This window comes from Microcaecilia unicolor, chromosome 1 (assembly GCF_901765095.1).
Source record: "Microcaecilia unicolor chromosome 1, aMicUni1.1, whole genome shotgun sequence".
Taxonomy (NCBI): Eukaryota; Metazoa; Chordata; class Amphibia; order Gymnophiona; family Siphonopidae; genus Microcaecilia; species Microcaecilia unicolor.
In genome coordinates, this window is record NC_044031.1 from 625,693,655 (window position 1) to 625,714,144 (window position 20,490).

Here is a 20,490-nt window from a genome sequence, read left to right on the forward strand (position 1 = left end):
TACAAACATCTGACTTTCCTGTTTGGGCTTCCTTGTCCATATAGCAAATCAGTGACCACAATGACCTTCAAAGGTCCTCCTCAGCCAGCAATGATCCGATCTCATATATCTGCACTAGAATTTGCTGAAATCAAAACACCTACTTTAACGAATGAAGTAAGAGAAAGTCTTGAATTGCATGTGAGGAAGAAGACATTGCAACATGAATGGACACTACCTGCAATGATTCAAAGCTCATGGAAAGCTTTCATACCTCCACCTCCAAGGTCGCTTCCAACCAAGGCAACTATTTTAGCAAAAGTAGAAGTTAGAGTCAATTTAGCCAATCTAGATGTTCTTAAGAATGATATTAAAAAAGATCTGGAGGCTCACATGGAAAGTATGATAAAAAATAAAAAATATCAACTTCTAAGAAACATGCAGATGTCACTGAGCAACTCCATCCTCATTGAACCACCAGGAAGAATTCTTTGCCCTGTTTCTAAGAAGAATGCATCCCAAACCCAAGATCTATTTCAGTTCTGTTCTAGGAAGTCAACTGACCCTGCAATTCCACTAAACAGGACTAGTGAATTCCCAGTGAAAGAAGAAACACTGACCAACCCCAGTCCAACTTCCACTTGGGAGAATAAGATAAAAGGAGAAGTGGCAAAATTATTATCTAAGCTAGAAAATGAAAAACATGGTGAAACTGTGTCACATCAGACAAATTCTGAAAAGTGGAGATATATTCAAACCAAAATCCCTGCTGATTCTCATTCAGTAACTGTCAAACAGACAAAAGGAGTCAATGTGAAAACCAATGTAAAGAATGATGACCAAGTGGACAGATCAGATAAAAAGTCAAAGAAGTGTACAACAAAAATAATTTCCACTAAAAAAGTTCAATTTCAAAAACTACTCTGTGTGCAGAAGTCTGTTACTGCCACAGAAATTCAGAGATCTCCTTCTAGCTCTAGTATGGAGCATCCTGAAACCTGGACTGAAATCGGACAGTCTATTAATAGAGCACCTCTGGATGAAGAACAACCCCAAACAGCTGCAGTGAAAAAGAGGACAAAAGCCATCCATCATCCCCTGAAAGAACCACTGCATTCAAAATACTTCAGAGGTCAGTTTGGAACAATAGTTTGCAAATGGGGTGAGGATGATAATGAAAGAGAAACTGATGCTGAAGAATCTTCCAGTACTCAGTTGGGATCATGTAGTCCAAGGTCTGACCAGTCTCATGCACATTTAAGTACACTTCAAAATCATTGTACTGGGAGTTATCTTCAGTGGTTACCTAAACAGGAGTTTAGGAACCAAATCTATAACACAGAAGGGACACTACAAAAATTCAGCTATCAGAGTCCTCCTTCCAACTCTAGTATGGAGCATCCTGAAACCTGGACTGAAATGAGACACTCAATTAATAGAGCACCTCTAGGTGAAGACCATCCCCAGACAGCTGCAGTGGTAAAGAGAAGGACAAAAGCCATCCATCATCCCCTGAAAGAACCACTGCATTCAAAATACTTCAGAGGTCAGTTTGGAACAATAGTTTGCAAATGGGGTGAGGATGATAATGAAAGAGAAACTGATGCTGAAGAATCTTCCAGTACTCAGTTGGGATCATGTAGTCCAAGGTCTGACCAGTCTCATGCACATTTAAGTACACTTCAAAATCATTGTACTGGGAGTTATCTTCAGTGGTTACCTAAACAGGAGTTTAGGAACCAAATCTATAACACAGAAGGAACACTACAAAAATTCAACTATCAGTCAAAAATCTCAACTTTTATTATAAATAATGAGTCAGATACTAATTCTTCTTTAATAACTTCCAGATTAACAAGTGAATTAAGCAGTGATACAAGTGGCAAAGTCATCACTAATCAAAGTGTGCAGCTTCCTAAATGCATCCTGCAGAGTCCCATAGATAAGAAGAAATTAAAGACAGAAAGTAGAAAAGAAATAGATAGGTCAAAGATGTCAATGAAACATCCAATAAAAATAGCTTCCATTAAAAATGTTCCACTTTACAAACTACTCCACGTACAGAAGTCTGTTAGTGCTGCAAAACGTCAGAGTCCTCCTTCCAACTCTAGTATGGAGCATCCTGAAACCTGGACTGAAATGAGACACTCAATTAATAGAGCACCTCTAGGTGAAGACCATCCCCAGACAGCTGCAGTGGTAAAGAGAAGGACAAAAGCCATCCATCCTCTGAATGAACATCTGAATTCAAAGTATTTCAGAGGCCAGTTTGGAACAATAGTTTGCATAAGGGCTAAGGATGACAAAGGGAGAGAAACTGATGCTGAACAATCTTCTGATACTCAAAGAGGGTCATGCAGTCCAAGATCTGATCAATATCAGACATCTTCAACTACAACAAAAAAAACCTTCCTTTGGAGTCATCCTCAGTGGTTACCAATTCAAAAGTCTGGAAAAGGAATCTGTGAAAGAGGCATAACACCACTAAAAACATATAGCATTTCCAACTTAATGAAAGCAATCACACATAAATTTCACTTATAAAAATGGCAAAGCTATTACCAATAAGTTGACAAAATTTCTTAAATACATCTTGCAACACACTCTACAGAGAGAAAAGGAAAAGGGGTTTTGCAAGCAAAATTTCAAGGGACGTTGAAAAAAATCCAAGACTTCTTGCAAAATGTCCCACATAACAACAATCATGAGGACCAAAACGCACAGGTGCTCAGCCCTTATGGAAACTGCAATCAGCTTTGCACAGCCCCACAAAAATCTATGAAGAAGGCATAGCCACCTGCAAAAGTTCAGACACAAAAAACTGTGGTTCAGGGCCAATAGTTTACTCTCATCAAACTTAAGTGTAGCTCCCTAACTCTCTCACCCCAGTGTACATTCTCCAGCAGGCCTTATCCTGAGGCTTGAATCCAGCATTTGCCTCTGGAACATTTATTTTTCCTGTTGAATTAGAGCCAGTTGGTGCCCAAATTCCTAGGCTATTCTCTTACATTCACCAAGAAATACATGGCACCAAAAGAAAAAGGAACAGCTGTCTAACAGATAGTATAGTCAGAAAGTCTCTGGCAAAGATGATGGGGAAATTAAAAGGAGAGAAAGACAATTTGGAGAGGGTGGGAGTAGGATGATACAGGCAGGTGAGAGACAACAATGAATGGAATGAGACTGGTGAACAGAACATGAGGGGATAGCAACTGAGAATGTTTTTAGGAAGAGAATGTGCTGAGTGAAATGAGTTAGGGGAAGCAGGCTTTGCTTCAGTTACTCACACTGCTGTGGATACGCATGACCCTCTATTGCCCCACTGGCCAGGGCATCAGCTCTTTTGCATAGTGATGGTCCTGTCCCTCAGTTTTTGCCAAAGTGGCCACTGCTTTAAAAATAGTGAAGATCACTGTTAGTCCATAAGGTGCAGTCATCTTCTGTGTCAGTTTTGCCACTACAGACCAAGGCACCCCTGTTGGATATTGCAGGCTCTGAATACTGACAGAATGAAGAGTAAAAGCAGAAGATCCTATAGACAAGCGATGCTAGAAGCATCTTCTCAAAAGAGCACACCTGGATTTGAAAAAGTCAGTCACTTGCACAGATGAAACCTCTCCCTCCATAAACTGAGTCTTCCATTCCTAAAAGAACTTGACAATTTTTGGAGGCCATTAAGCACTTGCAGAACATTGCTAAAATTCATTCACAGATTTGATTTTCAAATGTAGCTAAAGATGTACTAAAATATTACCATTTTGTTTTGCTTTTTTCAGAAGGGGCTTTGCATTCTAAAATGCACAATAGTTTCTTAGTACTTGAAAAAAACTCTTAAGTTCTGGGTTTTTTTGGGAGGGTGTTTATTACTGTGTAAAAAATTCACAAAAATCAAGTTCTTTTGTAGAAAACGTTTACACATATAAGATCTTCCCTTTGCATGTGACAGCTATATTTTAAAGAGGGTCCACACCCTGAGACAGCAACCCCTAAGCTCGAAATCCTGGTGGACCAGCCAGCACCATTTTGCAATGTAGCATTGGCAGAGCAGAAGCAAGTGGTAATCACTCCTGCGCCTACGGGCCTACAAATCTGTGGTAAGATTTCTCTTTTGGGTGGGGGTTCGCTGCATTTTTCAAGGGTAACCAGACTTGATACCCAAGAACTTTTCTTAAGCATTTGAGCCAGCCTGAGGCTGGGGGGTCCTGAATCCATTGTTCCTCCATTATCTTCTATAGCTCTTATGCCTTGAATGGGAGAGACTGTCATAGGGGCTATGCAACCCCTTTAAAAAAATGGCAGCCAAGCCCAAAGAAATGGTAAGAAAATTGAAGTTCACATAGAGGTCCATAATCGAATGCGAACGCCCATCTCCATGGGCATCTATGTCTGAGAACGGGTACGTGAAGGGGTGGGACAGACCTATTTTCGAAAAAAATGTGCGTCCATTATGCCATGGATTTAGTCATTTCCGAGCTGGGCGTTTGTTTGTTTTAGCGATAATGGAAACTAAAAATGCCCAGCTCAAAAACGTCCCAATCCAAGCCATTTGGTCGTGGGAGAGGCCAGGATTCGTAGTACACTCGCCCCCCTGACATGCCAGGACACCTACTGGACACCCTAGAGGTCAGTGCGGTGGACTTCAGACAACGCTACCACATGCATAGGTCCCTTACCACGGGTGCTGAGCCCCTAACCCCCCTCCCCCAAAACCCACTACCCACAAATGTACAATACTACCATAGCTCTTAGGGGTGAAGGGGGCACCTATATGTGGGTACAGTGGGTTTTGGAGGCCTCCCATTTACCAGCACAAGTGTTACAAGTAGGGAGAATGGGCCTGGGTCCACCTGCCTGAAGTGCACTGCGGTACCCTCTAAAAGTGCTCCAGGGACCTGCATACACGCAGGCCTCTAGGACTTGTTGCTGCTGTATAACCTTGGCACACCAGTTGACACCTTTTGACTAATGTCTCCGAAAACGTCCTTTATTGGAATAAGCACGTTTACTCACAGTTAACTGCAGATCAGAGGTTGTACCCCACTGGCAAAGAGTCTCCCTGGTACTGAGATCAGCAGTAGGTCAGAGCTGGCAGAATACTGTACAATGCCCTCTTTCAGCAACATTCAAGGTAAGAACTAAGTTCTGTAACGTGGCTAACAGGATCTAAAACTGGCTTACAAAAATGGCCACTACCTCATGGACTACCGGAAACAAAACAGGGCACACTCTGACCCAGTAAGCTGGGGGAAAAGCACCATGGGAGTAGAGCCTACCAACTACCAACATCGTGAGCATGTAACACAAGCTAGTGGAATCACGGAGCCCAATACCCTACACCCACCACAATGCATTGTTGATGTGACTCTGCAGTGCGCATAACAGAAAAGGTGTTACACTCACCCGAGAGCCACATCAGAACCAGGGAAAGGCTGTCAGAGGATAGAACACATTCTGCTGTCATGGAGGTGGGTACGGTATTTGAGGCTGGCATAGAGGCTGGAAAAAAAGTTTGTAAAGTGGGTTTTTTTTGGTGGGAGGGGGTTAGTGACCACTGGGGGAGTCAGGGGAGGTGATCCCCGATTCCCTCCAGTGGTCATGTGGTCAGTTGGGGCACTTTTTTGGGACTTGGACCTGAAAAAAAGGGGTCCAAATAAAGCGGACCAAATTCTCGTCAAAAACGCCCTTCTTTTTTCGATTATCAGCTAAAGACGCCCATCTCTCCTCGGCCGATAACCACGCCCCAGTCCCGCCTTCACCACGCCTCTGACACGTCCCCGTTAACTTTGTTCATTCCTGCGACGGAGTGCAGTTGAAGACGACAAAAATCGGCTTTCGATTATACCAATTTGTTCGTCCACAGGAGAAAGACGCCCATCTCCCGATTTGGGTCGAAATATGGGCGTCTTTCTCTTTCGAAAATAAGCTGGATAGCCTGCAATGCAATTACAATTTCTCATAACATTATCACACAGATGATCACAGAGGTCATTTGCATTGTTAGCAAAATGTTGCTAACAGCTGCTGTTAACCTATGGTAAATACTATGATGTATTGAATGATTGATTCATGGTTTGATATACCACTTTAACTGACAGACAGATCAAAGCGGTTTACAAATAAAACAAAAAGCAAAGAAAAGAATTGCAATAATCAAAAGGAAAGTAAAACATGCATACAAGGATACCACACAATTAAAATAACACCCAGGAAAACTGGCAGTTATATACACTCTCTCCCAAATTCTGGAGTCCAAAAGAGCCATCTCACTCAATTGAATATCCTTACTGGAACAACCATGCCTTCAATAGCGCCTTAGATTTCTTTAGATTAGATTTACTATGTATGGACAATGGTATGGAATTCCATAAGTATGGAGCCGCAAAAAAAAGCACTATGATGCGTACATTCCGATTGAGCTAAGTGAGTTCCTGGTATGACCATACGATGGTCATTAATGGAGCCCAATACATGTGGCGAGGAGTATGGAATGGTCAGCGAGGAAAGATATAAAGATGTACCCTGACAAAAAGCCTTAAAAGACAGATACGAAATTTTGAATTGAATATGATACAAAACCTGCAACCAATACTGATCTTTCAAAGCAAGTGTGACATGGCCAAATTTCTGTAGGTGACAAAGAAGATGGATGATTGTATTTTGTAATGTCTGTAATCTTTTGAGTAGTGAATTAGAAATACCTAAATAAACAACATTACAATAATCCAAACGAGTCATAAAAAAAGAAAGAATTAAATGGAAAGTATCTTGATCAATTAAAGGACGAACTAATCTCAGCTGGTGTAAAAGAAAAAATTGAGCTTTACATAATGCAGATACTCGAGGCTCAAAGGAAAGAGTAGAGTTGAGAAGAACACCTAAATAGTGAAAGCTGATTACAGCATAAATCAGAGTATCAGATAGAAAGACATAGGGCAGAAGGGATTGAAAGATGACCAGTCAACCAACAGGCCACTGTCTTGTCAGGATTTAGCACAAATGGTCTGAGAGCCACTGGACAACGGCACGCGAGCAGCGTTGAAGGGGCAGCAAATCAAGGCTAAGGGAGACCTTCTAAAGCCATAAAATGTGATCAGCATATAGGTGAAAAGAGATACAGAACTCTTGAATAAGAGCGGCTAAAGGGTCCTTTTACTAAGGTGTGCCAAAAAGTGGCCTGCGCTGGTGTAGACGTGTGTCATGGATGCACGCAGGTCCATTTTCAATGCCCCTGCAAAAAAGGCCTTTTTACTTTTGGCCGAAAATGGATGTGCGGCAAAATGAAAATTGGTCTGCGTCCATTTGGGGCCTAAGACCTTACCGCCACATTCACTTAGCGATAAGGTCTCATGTGTTAACTGGGTGGTAATCATCAGTGTGCATGCAATACCGATTACCACCCGATTAGCGCCACACACCGGAAAATGAAATATATATTTCCAGCGCGCATAGTGGACGAGTGTAAAAATGAAATTACCACCCGGGCCTTGCGGTAACTGGGCAGTAGTTCTGAATTGGCACACGTGTTGGGCGCATGTAGACACCTACACGGCTTAGTAAAAGGGCCCCTAAATGACTTAAATAAATATTAAACAAAAGGGGAGAAAAAATAGAGCCTAGCAGAACCCCACACACTAGGGGTTTATCAGGAGAAGTAGAGTGATTGAATGTATCATGAAAGGAACAAATTGTGAGAAATGAATGGGACAATTGCAGAACAGAACCAGAAATCCCGAGATTCTAACTGTGAAAATAGTAAAGAGTGATCCACCAAATCAAAGACTGCAGAAAGATCTAATGGAACAGCTAAAATAAGATATTGTGTCTAAACTAAACCTAATATCTCTGAGAATGGAAACCAGAATAATTTCTGTACTGCAGGCTGCCCTAAAGCCTGACTGCCTAGCAAGTAACACTAGCTTTAGCACTACAAATTGGCTGAGCTGAAGGAAAACAACTTTCTCAACTGCCTTTGATATAAAACACAGATTTGAGATAGGCCTGTAATTCATAGGAAGAGATGAATCTAGTGTGGGTTTTTTCAAGATTGGAAAGTAGCTACTGTTAAACTACTCTAAAGGGACATGACCAAGTGTTAAACTAGAATGTAGTAATGCCAGTTAATAAGGAGATACATGTAAGTTAGATAATTTGATCCGGGATGACGGAAACGGATCTAAGGAACAGAAAGTAACTTTTATAGAGGTCAAAACCAATGTCTGAGGATGAAACAAATACTTTTGAAGAAGGACAAGTAGCTAATTGGGATAGAAGAATCCACTCCATCCGAGCAGGAAGGCAGTATAGCAGAAAGAATGCGTAAAGAACAACGTAATTCTTATACTTATCATCAAAAACATCCGCTAATGAAGTTGGAGAAGGGAGAAGTGCTGAATCTGGTCCAGCAGAATCATTGTGAACAAGGGAAACAAAAATAGAATGAAGTTATCTTGCTGTGTTACTAGATTTAATAACCCTGGCCATAAAATAAGTTCGTTTTGCTTTCCAGAGATGGTAATTGGTCATTTCTCTCAATAGAGGAAGGTGCAGGGATCAGTACTGGGACCAGTGCTATTTAATGTATTTATAAATGATATAGAGGGGAATTTTCAAAAGAAACGTCTGAGTTGGAATTTGGATGTCTTTGTAAAACGTCCAAATTCGAAGTTGGGGAAAAGGTCATTTTCCAAAAAAGATGGATATCCATCTTTTGTTTCGAAAATACCAAGGACATCCTTAGATTTGGACATCTTTGATTTTCGGCGATTGTCAAAACCAAAGACGTCCAAGCCTAAATTGTCCAAATGCAAGCCATTTGGATGTGGGAGGAGCCAGCATTTGTAGTACACTGGTCCCCCTGACATGCCAGGACGAAAATGGGGCACCCTAGGGGGCACTGCAGTGGACTTCATAAAATGCTCACAGGTACATTGCTCCCTTACCTTGTGTGCTGAGCCCCCAAAACCCACTACCGCCAACTGTACACCACTACCATAGCCCTTAGGGATGAAGGGGGCACCTACATGTGGGTACAGTGGGTGTCTGGTGGGTTTTGAAGGGCTCACATTTACCACCACAAGTGTAACAGGTAGGGGGGGATGGGCCTGTGTCCGCCTGTCTGAAGTGCACTGCACCCACTAAAACTGCTCCAGGGACTTGCATACTGCTGTCAGGGAGCTGGGTATGACATTTGAGGCTGGCAACAAATATTTTTAAAGTTTTTTTTAGGGTGGGAGGGGGTTGGTGGCCACTGGGGGAATAAGGGGAGGTCATCCCCGATTCCCTACGGTGGTCATCTGGTCAGTTTGGGCACCTTTTTGAGGCTTGGTCGCAAGAAAAAAATGGACCAAGTAAAGTCGGCCAAGTGCTCGTCAGGGATGCTCTTCTTTTTTCCATTATTGGCTGAGAACGCCTATGTGTTAAGCACACCCCAATCCCGCCTTCGCTATGCTTCCAACACGCCCCGGGAACTTTGGTCGTCCCCACGATGGAAAGCAGTTGAGGACGCCCAAAATCGGCTTTCAATTATGCCGATTTGGGCGACCCTGGGAGAAGGATGCCCATCTCCCGATTTGTGTCGAGAGATGGGCGCCTTTCTCTTTCGAAAATAAGCCTGATAGTGGAATTAGAAAAGGTTCAAACAAGAGTGACCAAAATGATAAAGGGTATGAAACTCCTCTCATATGAGGAATGGCTAAAGAGGTTGGGCCCTTCAGCTTGGAAAAGAGATGGATGAGGGGAGATATGATTGAGGTCTACAAAATCCTGAGTGGTGTAGAACGAATAGAAGTAAATCAATTTTTTACTAATTCCAAAACTACAAAGACCAGGGGACACTCAAGGAAGTTACATGGAAATACTTTTAAAACAAATAGGAGGAAATATTTTTTCACTCAACGAATAGTTAAGCTCTGGAACTCTTTGTTGGAGGATGTAGTAACAGCAGTTAGCATATCTGGGTTTAAAAAAGGTTTGGACAAGTTCCTGGAGGAAAAGTCCATAGCCTATTGAGACAGACATGGGGAAGCAACTGCTTGCCCTGGGATTGGTAGCATGGAATATTATCACGATTTGGGTTTCTGCCAGGTACTTATGACCTGGCTTGGCCACTGTTGGAAACAGGATACTGAGTTAGATGGACCTTTGGTCTGACCCAGTATGACTACTCTTAGGTTCTTATATAATTAGACTCGGTGCCTAACATGACAAAGGTAAAGATCAGATGGCAATTTTGATTTTCTCCACCGATGTTCAGCTTGCCAAAACTGATGTTTAAATAACCTAAGACCACTGTGATACCAAGGCTGCCTACAAGATTTCACCTTAGCCACAGTAACCAGAGGAGCAAATTCATCATAAGCCGTGGATAGAGTCGAGTGCCACAGTGAAACCTAGTCAGAAAATGTAAAGTAGTGATCTCCAATGCAAAATGAGAATCCAAAGAGGGAAGGAGTTGAAAGAACTTTTGGAATAGAGAGTTTAGTTAAATGCAAAGATACTGAAGGTACATGGTACAAAATAGGAACATGTATAGTAAAGCAGATCATAGAATGATCAGACCAGGACACCAACTGACTAGCAAGAGAGTGAAGATCAAAAGTAGAAGAATGAGAAGTTACTACTAGATGAAGATTTTGTATATTTTCTCATGCACACACACCCCCTCCCGATATTGCCTATGGAAGGCCTGCAGGCACTTTTGCATCTGTAAACTGTGAAGTGTGCTCTTAATTTCAAAGAGAAACTGTGGATCTTGCATCAGTGAAGGCAAGAGAATTCTGCCTTCCCAATATACTGCCATGTAAGAAAGGTCCATCCAGCCCAGTGTCCTGTTTCTAACAGTGGAAAATCCAGGTCACAAGTAGCTGGCAAGATCCCAGAACAGTATAACAGATTTTATGCTACTTATCCTAGAAATAAGCAGTGGATTTTCGCAAGTCCATCTTAATAATGGCTTATGGACTTTTTTTTCCAGGAAGTTATCCAAACCTGTTTAAACCCTGCTAACCTAACTGCTTTTACCACATTCTCTGGCAACGAATTCCAAAGTTTAATTACACACTGAGGGTGCATCTTCAAAGAACCAAGATGGCGACTTGATGTGAGGACGTAGTAAGGAGGGCTCTGATGTTTTCCTCAGGCATGGGGAAAGAGCATAAGGGGGAAACCAGGGAGTTTCCCTCTGAGGCCCAGGTGACTCTCCCTTACCGCCAGTCCATCATTCCAGAGCTGAATATGAAGTCAGCATTTATTTATTTATTAACTGAAATAAGCCAACACCATAGGAAATTTCTCTCATTATGCCGTGCTCTAATGACCCCTGACCCTGCATTGTCGTAGTGTTAAATGCAAGCATATATTCTAAATCCACATGAGCCTTCATCATACGAGTTCCAAAATATAGTATCAGAGCAAACACAATTGAGAACCAGAACTTTTTGACAAGTGACATAAGAAGAATCAAAGGCATACCACCACAAAACGGCACCACAAAATGGTACCAATTGCTATGATACTATATTTTGGAATTTTTCAAGAGCCCTGACCAATTTGTTGGACTCCTGATGCAGGCATTTCATGCTGAAACACAGCCCATGTCAGGTTCATCAATAAAGGACTCGACTATCCCATGCTTGACGGCCTTTGGTGCTTTTTTGATTTTGCCCCCATTTCACAAAGCAGGCACATCTCAGTCCTTTTTTTTTCTTTTCTACCTTTGTTGTCTGAGCACTTTATTTTTCTGATTGGGCTGGTCCCAGTCTCTTCCACTCCCCATTTGTCAGTCTTCTCCTAAATTCTTTTCCATGTTGGCTTTTCCATTTCTTCTCTCTTTTCTGGTCTTCTTCATTTCCTTCTCTACATCTGTCTAGCACTGATCTTTTATTTTATATTTTTCCCCACTTTTCTCTTCCCTGTGTTTATCTCCCTTTCTCTCATCCTCTAGTCCTTAGCCTTCATTTCACTTCTCATCTACCTACTGAGTTTTTCCATCTCCCTTTCATTTCCTCTCCAGAACTCCCATTGCCCCCCCCTCTGTCACTCTCCTTCACCAGTCTCCTACCCCTCCATCTTTCACCAACTTCCTTAGTCCCCCATTCCCATCCTCTGTACTCCTGCTCCATTTCCCTAGCCTTATCCATCTTCTACTCATTTTCTCAGGAGTCTCTCATGAGGAACTTTGTCAAAACATTTCTGAAAATCCAGATATACTACATCAACTGGCTCATCTTTATCTACATGTTTATTTACGCCTTCAAAGAAATGAAGCAAACTGGTAAGGCAAGACTTCCCTTGGCTGAACCCATGATGACTCTGTCCCATTAAACCATGTTTGTCTATGTGTTCCGTAATTTTATTTTTTATAATAGTTTCCACTATTTTCCCCAGCACTGAAGTCAGGCTTACCAGTCTGTAATTTCACTCCTGAAACTTTTTTTTTTTAAATTGGCATTACATTGGCCACCTTCCAATCTCCAGGTGCTATAGATAATTTTAATGGCAGGTAATAGAACACAACAACATATCAGCAATTTCAAGTTTGAGTTCTTTCAGTACCCTGGGGTATGTGTCATCTGGTCCAGATGATTTATCACTCTTTAACTAGTCAATTTGGCTCAGTACGTCTTTCAGGTTCACTGATATTTCTTTCACTTCCTCCGCATTGTCACCCTTGAAAACCATTTCCGGTACAGGTAGATCTCTTACATTTTGTTCCGTAAAGACCGAAGCAAAGAATTCATTCAGTCTCTGCACTATGGCCTTGTCCTCCCTGAAAGTCCCTTTTGCTCCTTCCTGATCTAATAGTTCCACTGATTCACTCACAGGCTTTCTGCTTCTGATGTACCTGAAAAAATGGTGTCACCATCAGTTTTTGTCTCCACGGCAAGTTTTTCTTCACATTATCTTTTAGCCTTCTTTATCAGTTCTTTGCATCTAGCTTGATACTGCTTATGTTGCTTCTTATTTTCTTCATCTGGATCATTTTTTCAATCTTTGAAGGATGCTCTTTTGGCTCTAATAGCCTCCTTCAGTTCACCTTTTAACCATGCTGGCTGTCTTTGCTCTTCTTTCCATGTTTGTTAATGTGTGGAACACATCTGGTCTGGGCTTCCACGATGGTATTTTTAAACAATGTCCACACCTTATTTAAAGTCCTAAACTTTGTGGCTGACCCTTTCTGAAACATTTTCCTCATTTTTCCATAGTCACCCTTTCGAAAATTTAATGCTGCTACAGAAGATTTTATTAGTGACTTCATTCCAGATATCTGCTCAAATTTGATCATGTTATGATCACTGGGTATCCAACACTGTTACCTCTCGTACCATGCCCTGCATTCCACTAAGGACTAGATCTAAAATAGCACCTTGTCTTGTCAGTTCTTGGACCAGCTGCTTCAAGAAGCAGTTATCATATCTAAAATTTTTTACTTCCCTAGAGCTCCCTGATATAGCATTTATCCAGTCGATATTGGGGCAAAATTGAATGACAAGGCGGTGGCTGTAGCTAGAAGGTTGTTAGGCTGTATAGAGAGAGGTGTGACAAGCAGAAGAAAGGGGGTGTTGATGCCCCTGTATAAGTCGTTGGTGAGGCCCCACCTGGAGTATTGTGTTTAGTTTTGGAGGCCGTACCTTGCGAAGGATGTAAAAAGAATTGAAGCGGTGCAAAGAAAAGCTACGAGAATGGTAAGGGATTTGCGTTACAAGACGTATGAGGAGAGACTTGATGAACTGAACATGTATACTCTGGAAGAAAGGAGAAACAGGGGTGATATGATACAGACGTTCAAATATTTGAAAAGTATTAATCCGCAAATGAACCTTTTCCGGAGATGCGAAGGAGGTAGAACGAGAGGACATGAAATGAGATTGAAGGGGGGCAGACTCAAGAAAAATGTCAGGAAGTATTTTTTCACGGAGAGAGTAGTGGATGCTTGGAATGCCCTCCCGCGGGAGGTGGTGGAAATGAAAACGGTAACAGAATTCAAGCACGCGTGGGATAAACATAAAGGAATCCTGTTCAGAAGGAATAGATCCTAAGGAGCTTAGCCGAGATTGGGTGGCACAGCCGGTGGCGGGAGGCGGGGATAATGCTGAGCAGACTTATACGGTCAGTGCCAGAGCCAGTGGTGGGAGGCGGGGCTGGTAGTTGGGAGGCGGGGATAGTGCTGGGCAGACTTACACGGTCTGTGCCCTGAAAAGGACAGGTACAAATCAAGGTAAGGTATACACAAAAAGTAGCACATATGAGTTTATCTTTTTGGGCAGACTGGATGGACCATGCAGGTCTTTTTCTGCCGTCATCTACTATGTTACTATTATAGCGTTGCCCAATTTGCCAGCTTTCCTAATTTCTGTAGACGTTTCTTTATCTGCCTAGATGCAGTTTCAAGGTGGTTTTTTGATCATCAACTTGTATTGAATATTGACAAGACTGTCCCCTGTTGGTTTTTGGGTTCTTACCCAGCCCCTTCCTCACCTATTATGCTCTTCAGATTGCCTGTTTCCCCAGTTCCCCTATGTCAGGGTGATTCTTGATTCTTTTCTCTCCTTCCTACCCCATATTTCGCACTTGACAAAACTCAGTTTCTTCACCCTCTATCAGTTAAGAACCATCTGCCATCTTTTTGACCATCATCAATTTCAATCTCTTATTCTTTTGGTCTTCAAATCTCGATTAGATTATTGCAATATCAGTTACAAACACTTCAAAATACCACTATAAAACTACTCTGTCAAGCTTGTCCTCTAAATCACACAACTCTTACGTAAATGTCACCATTGTTACCTGTAGAGCAACGGATCACATACAAAATAGCAGTACTCACCTGTAAGGTTTTCAGAATAGGTGTCCTGTCTCTCTCTCTAGGCTCACCGTTCTGTACACACCTTCTAGGGTCCTCTGCTCACTAAATAACCACCGTTTAGTCCTTCCAGGACCCAGACTCACTCACCTAGAATCCACCAGGCACTGCACTTTCTTTTTCTTTTTCCCCCACATGTGAAATAATCTTTCTCTTTCTCTCTGCAGTGAACTCTCTCTTTAAAATGTTAAATCAAACCTGAAGACCTGGCTCTTTAAAAACAAGCCTTTGGAGAGACATATTGACAAGAAGTGCCAGCCTGAGTTTACAGAGTTTCTAGTTTTTACAGTGTTTTGTTTTCTACCCTGTTTTCCCTATACAGTTATGTTCTCCCTTCTTATCACTCTTTGTGTTTTCTTCTCCTGGAATGAATGTTGCTGTTTCCTATCATTAATTGGAGTTCCTTTCACTTCTTATTTTATGTTTTTTGTATTAGCCTGCACACCACTCTGTTCTGACTGAGCATCTAGGGCAGTCTAGTAAGTTCCAATAAATGAAACTAAAAATGTTTGGGTGCATAGGGAGAGGAATGGCTAGTAGGAAAAAGGAGGTGGTGATGATGCCCCTATATAAGACTCTGGTGAGACCTCATTTAGAATATTGTATACAATTCTGGGGACCGCACCTTCATAAAGATATAAACAGGATGGAGTTGATCCAGAGAGTAGCTACTAAAATGTCACAGACTTAAAGATATGTATACTTTGGAAGAAAGGTGGGAGAGGGGAGATATGATAGAGATGTTTAAGTACCTCCATGGCATAAATGCACAGGAGGCAAGTCTCTCTCAATTGAAAGGAAGCTCTGGAATGAGGGGGCCTAGGATGAAGGTGAAAGGGAACAGACTCAGAAGTAACCTGAGGAAATACTTCTTCACGGAAAGGGTGGTAATTTCATGAAACGGCCTCCTGATGGAGTAGGTAAAAATGAAAACTAGCAATTTATGAAAGCTTGGGATAGGTACATAGATCTCTAGAGGAAAGGAAGGGAGAGTAGATGGCATGGATGGACAAGACTGGACAGACCATACGGTCCTTAACTGTTTTTCATTATACTGTTTCTATCATAAAGCCCCTCTCCCCCTCTCCCCCCCCCCCCCCCCCCCACAAGCTGAAGAGCCCAAACCTCTTTAGCTTTTCCTCATGAGTGTCATTTCATCCCCTTTATCAATTTGGTCGTCCTTCTTTGTACCTTTTCTAATTCCCCTGTACCTTTTTGAGATTCAGCAACCAAAATTGCACAGAATACTCAAGGTGAGGTTGCCCTAAGGAGCTATACAGAGGCATTATAACATTCTTTGTTTTATTTTTTATTCCTTTCCTAATAACATACTAAGGAATCGGGGCTGTGCACTACTCCCTACAGAAGCCTCATGCCAGGATGTTAGCATATGTGCAGATGTAGGTATTCATTGCAATCCTCTCTTCGGTGATAAGTACATTGATTAATGGTTATTACCATGGCTACAGCATTAGTAGTCCAGCCTCCACAGAAGAGTTTAGTGTTACAGAAATCACCACTATTCCGGGAAATACACTTACTAAAAATTTCAGGATTCTGGAGGAGTTGTCAGCAAATACTTGTGGCTTGCAAATAATTTAGTGCTATCACAGAGGGGCTAGTGGAGGTAGAATGTACAGCCAGTAAGCTGGAGAAAGAGAAAGATCAGTTTTCCAGAAAAATAGTGCAGGCAGAGAAAATTGTTTTTACATGTCTGTCAGGCAGACTTATTTATTTGTTGATAAGATGGTATATAAATATATATCATTCAAAATGGTTTATAATTTGTAAAACAGTAAGCAGAAAAACAATTAGAATAAGTTATCAAATCCAACAAGATGTACAATCTCAACTATATCCTAAATTACTATTCCACTGGAAATAAAAATATCTTCACATCCTCCTAAAAACTATCATCTTGGAACAGTATCTCAGTTCCAAAGGCAACTTAACCCTCCATTGCCTCAGGTACAAATCTAGACTGAGCCATCCAGGGATTGAAAAATACCTACTGTTCCTGAATGTACAGTGTTTTGACAGCTTGCAAGCATGCGGGCAGTACATAGAAATTTTAATTAAATTTAAAAAAGCATTTTCCAGTGTTCAGGAATAGTTACTCTAAATGCCTTTGACCTACAGATCACTGTCCTAAAAACATCCCAATCTGGAATTACTAAAGAATTTATCTTGCGATTATCTCAGAGATCTCCTTTGGCAAGAAAACTGCAATTTCTTCAACAAATATGCAGGTCTTCAATTGTGTAAAACCTTAAAATCCAGTAACCATAATTTAAAAATACCCCTCTTTAATTGATAACTTATGTAACTTACATTATTCAGGTTTTGCACTTTCATTTCTCTTAATACCCAAAAGAATATGGATCACAGAATTCTGAGTGATCTACATATACATGCAAAACTTTACTAAGCCTTCATATAAAATATTACAATAATCTAAAGAGAACGCAGGACTGAAGCCAAAGTTTTGTCTAATCAACTTCAATTTTTAAAATGCTGTTTTAGTAACTTTCTTTATCTGTTTCCTACCTATTCTATGTTTTTCTAAAAATACACCCAAGGATCTCACTGAATCCACCCAAGAAATCAACTCCTGACTTAGAAGTACAACTATTTCAGAAAAGGACACAGACTTTGAAATGGATAGTCTATTTCTCCAGTACCAAGAAGTTCACAGGAAGAGGAATAAGATTGGTCATTGCATTTTGGACAGTGGCGTTTTTGGCACCAAGGCATTTTCATACAGCATTCCTTGCTGACTATACCTGATTAAGTCAACGCAGAGCAGTTTTTACTTCAGGCAATTGACATAGCTTTGCTGTTTTAAGTGTATCTGACCCCTGAGGCACACCCACCGAAATATGGCCAGTGTCAGCTCTTTTGTTTGTGCCACAATAAAGATTTATGTTTGGACACTCCCTGCGTGAAAGTCAGGGTGTTATCCTCTACTCTGCTGTTTGTTTTGTGATATTGATTTAACATTTCCTTTCTTTCCTATACTCAATGCTGTTCTTTTCTATTGATTTAGATTTATACACCACTTAGATCCACTGGTTTGCTACATGTGGTATAGTACATTTTTAATAAACAAACATAAACATAACACAAACTGTTTTCCTGTGCTGCTGAATACTTGATCCCTCAGTTAAGGCAGAGAGATATCTTATAATCCTTTACCACTGGCAACGGTCCCAGACTGGAATTGTGCTGCAAACACAGAGCTATTGTGCCTCTCTGAGCACAAGGACAACCTGGAAACGATGAGGCTTGAATTAAAAGTAATGCCTCCACCTCCATAATTCATCGGCATTACTACTATCCTGTGCTGATTTATATTATGTTGTTGTTGCTAGTTCCAGCCTTACAGCCCGATTTGGTAAACTTTTTATAAAAATGCCAGGTTTTTGAAAATAGTAAATTCCATCTTTTCAGTATTGGGAGTAGCAGGGCCGGTCTTAGCAAGTGCAGGGCCCTATGCAGACCAATTTGATGGGGCCCCACCCTAGCCCTGCCCCCATTGTAACTCCACCCCACCTAGCTCCACCCCATGCTAGCTCCACCCCCACCCTAGCTCCAGGGCCTGCCACCCCTTCCTCCAAGCTCCCGGGCCGCTCCCTCCGAGCTCCAAGGCCCCCAGCTCCAGGGCTTCTCCCCTAGGGCTCCCAGCTCCAAGGCCCCCCCTCCCTTCCTCCCGGTCATTTTTTAACACCCCCCTCCAAAATCTAGTACTAGGTATGCCGAGAATACAAAACACTCAGGACCTATAGAGCAATTCTACCACACCATAAGCAGTCATTTCTACGAATCACACAAAGAAAAGGAAAACATCTTAAAACACTACAGTGAGCACTAGAACATCAATTCACCTATTGTAAAATGAAACCAGACAGAATAGTACAGATCGTCGATCCTGCACAGTCAATGCCAACTGAAAGCCATGTCTTTTTCACAAACACAGATACACCCTAATCCACTATAGAATAAGTAGTAATATTTAAACTTTCTATTTAGACAAAAATTAAACTGAACCCCCAAGATGTCAGACGCTGCATACAATGCAACGCCACAGAAACAGAAAATGTCCCCTAGTACTGTGCAAAATACAAAGACAGCAGATGTAAATTTGAAAAAAAAACTAACAAATACCAATCACCACTTCACAAATTAACAAATAGAAATAAAACAAATATAGAACATAAAATAATAACATTTTATTGGACTAATAGATTTAGTTTTCAGAGGCCAAAACATCCTTCCTCCGGTCAATATAGTATAGTACTACTACTACTACTAACTAGCATTTCTAAAGCACTACTAGGGTTACGCAGCGCTGTACAATTTAAACATAGAAGGACAGTCCCTGCTCAAAGAGTTTACAATCTAAAAGACAAGTGAACAATCTAGAGGACGAGTGAACAGATAATCTGATAGGGTGGATAGATTGGAGGACGAGTGAGCAGTTAATCTGATAGGGTGGATAGATTGGGCCATTTCATATTTCTAGAGCGGTTAGGCGCTGAAGGCAGCATTGAAAAGGTGAGTTTTAAGCAGAGATTTGAAGATGGGTAGGGAGGGGGCATGGCGTATGGGTAAAGGAAGATTATTCCAGGCATAGGGTGAGGCAAGGCAGAATGAGCGGAGCCTGGAGTTGGCAGTAGTGGAGAAGGGTACTGAGAGAAGGGCTTTGTCCTGTGAGCGGAGGTTGCGGGCGGGAACATAGGGGGAGATGAGGGTGGAGAGGTAGTGAGGAGCCGCAGACTGAGTGCATTTGTAGGTAAGGAGGAGGAGCTTGAATTGTATGCGATATCTGATCGGAAGCCAATGAAGTGATTTGAGGAGAGGGGTGATATGAGTATATCGGTTTTGGCGGAATATAAGACGTGCAGCAGCATGCTGAACGGATTGAAGGGGGGATAGGTGGCCGAGTGGGAGGCCGGTGAGGAGTAAGTTGCAGTAATCAAGGCGAGAGGTAATGAGAGCGTGGACGAGAGTTCTGGTGGTATGCTCAGAGAGGAAAGGGCGAATTTTGCTGATGTTGAAGAGGAAGAAGCGACAGGTCTTGGCAGTCTGTTGGATATGCGCAGAGAAGGAGAGGGAGGAGTCGAAGATGACTCCGAGGTTGCGGGCAGATGGGACGGGGAGGATGAGGGTGTTATCAACAGAGATAGAGAGTGGAGGAAGAGGAGAGGTGGGTTTAGGAGGAAAGACGAGGAGCTCGGTCTTGGACATGTTCAGCTTCAGGTGGCGGTTGGACATCTATGCCGCAATGTCGGATAAACAGGCCGATACCTTGGCCTGGGTCTCCGCGGTGATGTCAGGTGTGGAGAGGTATAGCTGGGTGTCATCAGCATAAAGATGATATTGAAAACCATGAGACGAGATCAGCGAGCCCAGGGAAGAGGTGTAGATTGAGAAGAGAAGGGGTCCAAGGACAGATCCCTGGGGAACTCCAACGGATAGTGGGATGGGAGTGGAGGAAGATCCATGGGAGTGTACCCTGAAGGTGCGGTTGGAGAGATAAGAGGAGAACCAGGAGAGGACAGGGCCTTGGAACCCAAAAGAGGACAGCGTGGCAAGAAGTAAATCATGATTGACAGTGTCAAACGCGGCGGAAAGATCGAGGAGGATGAGGA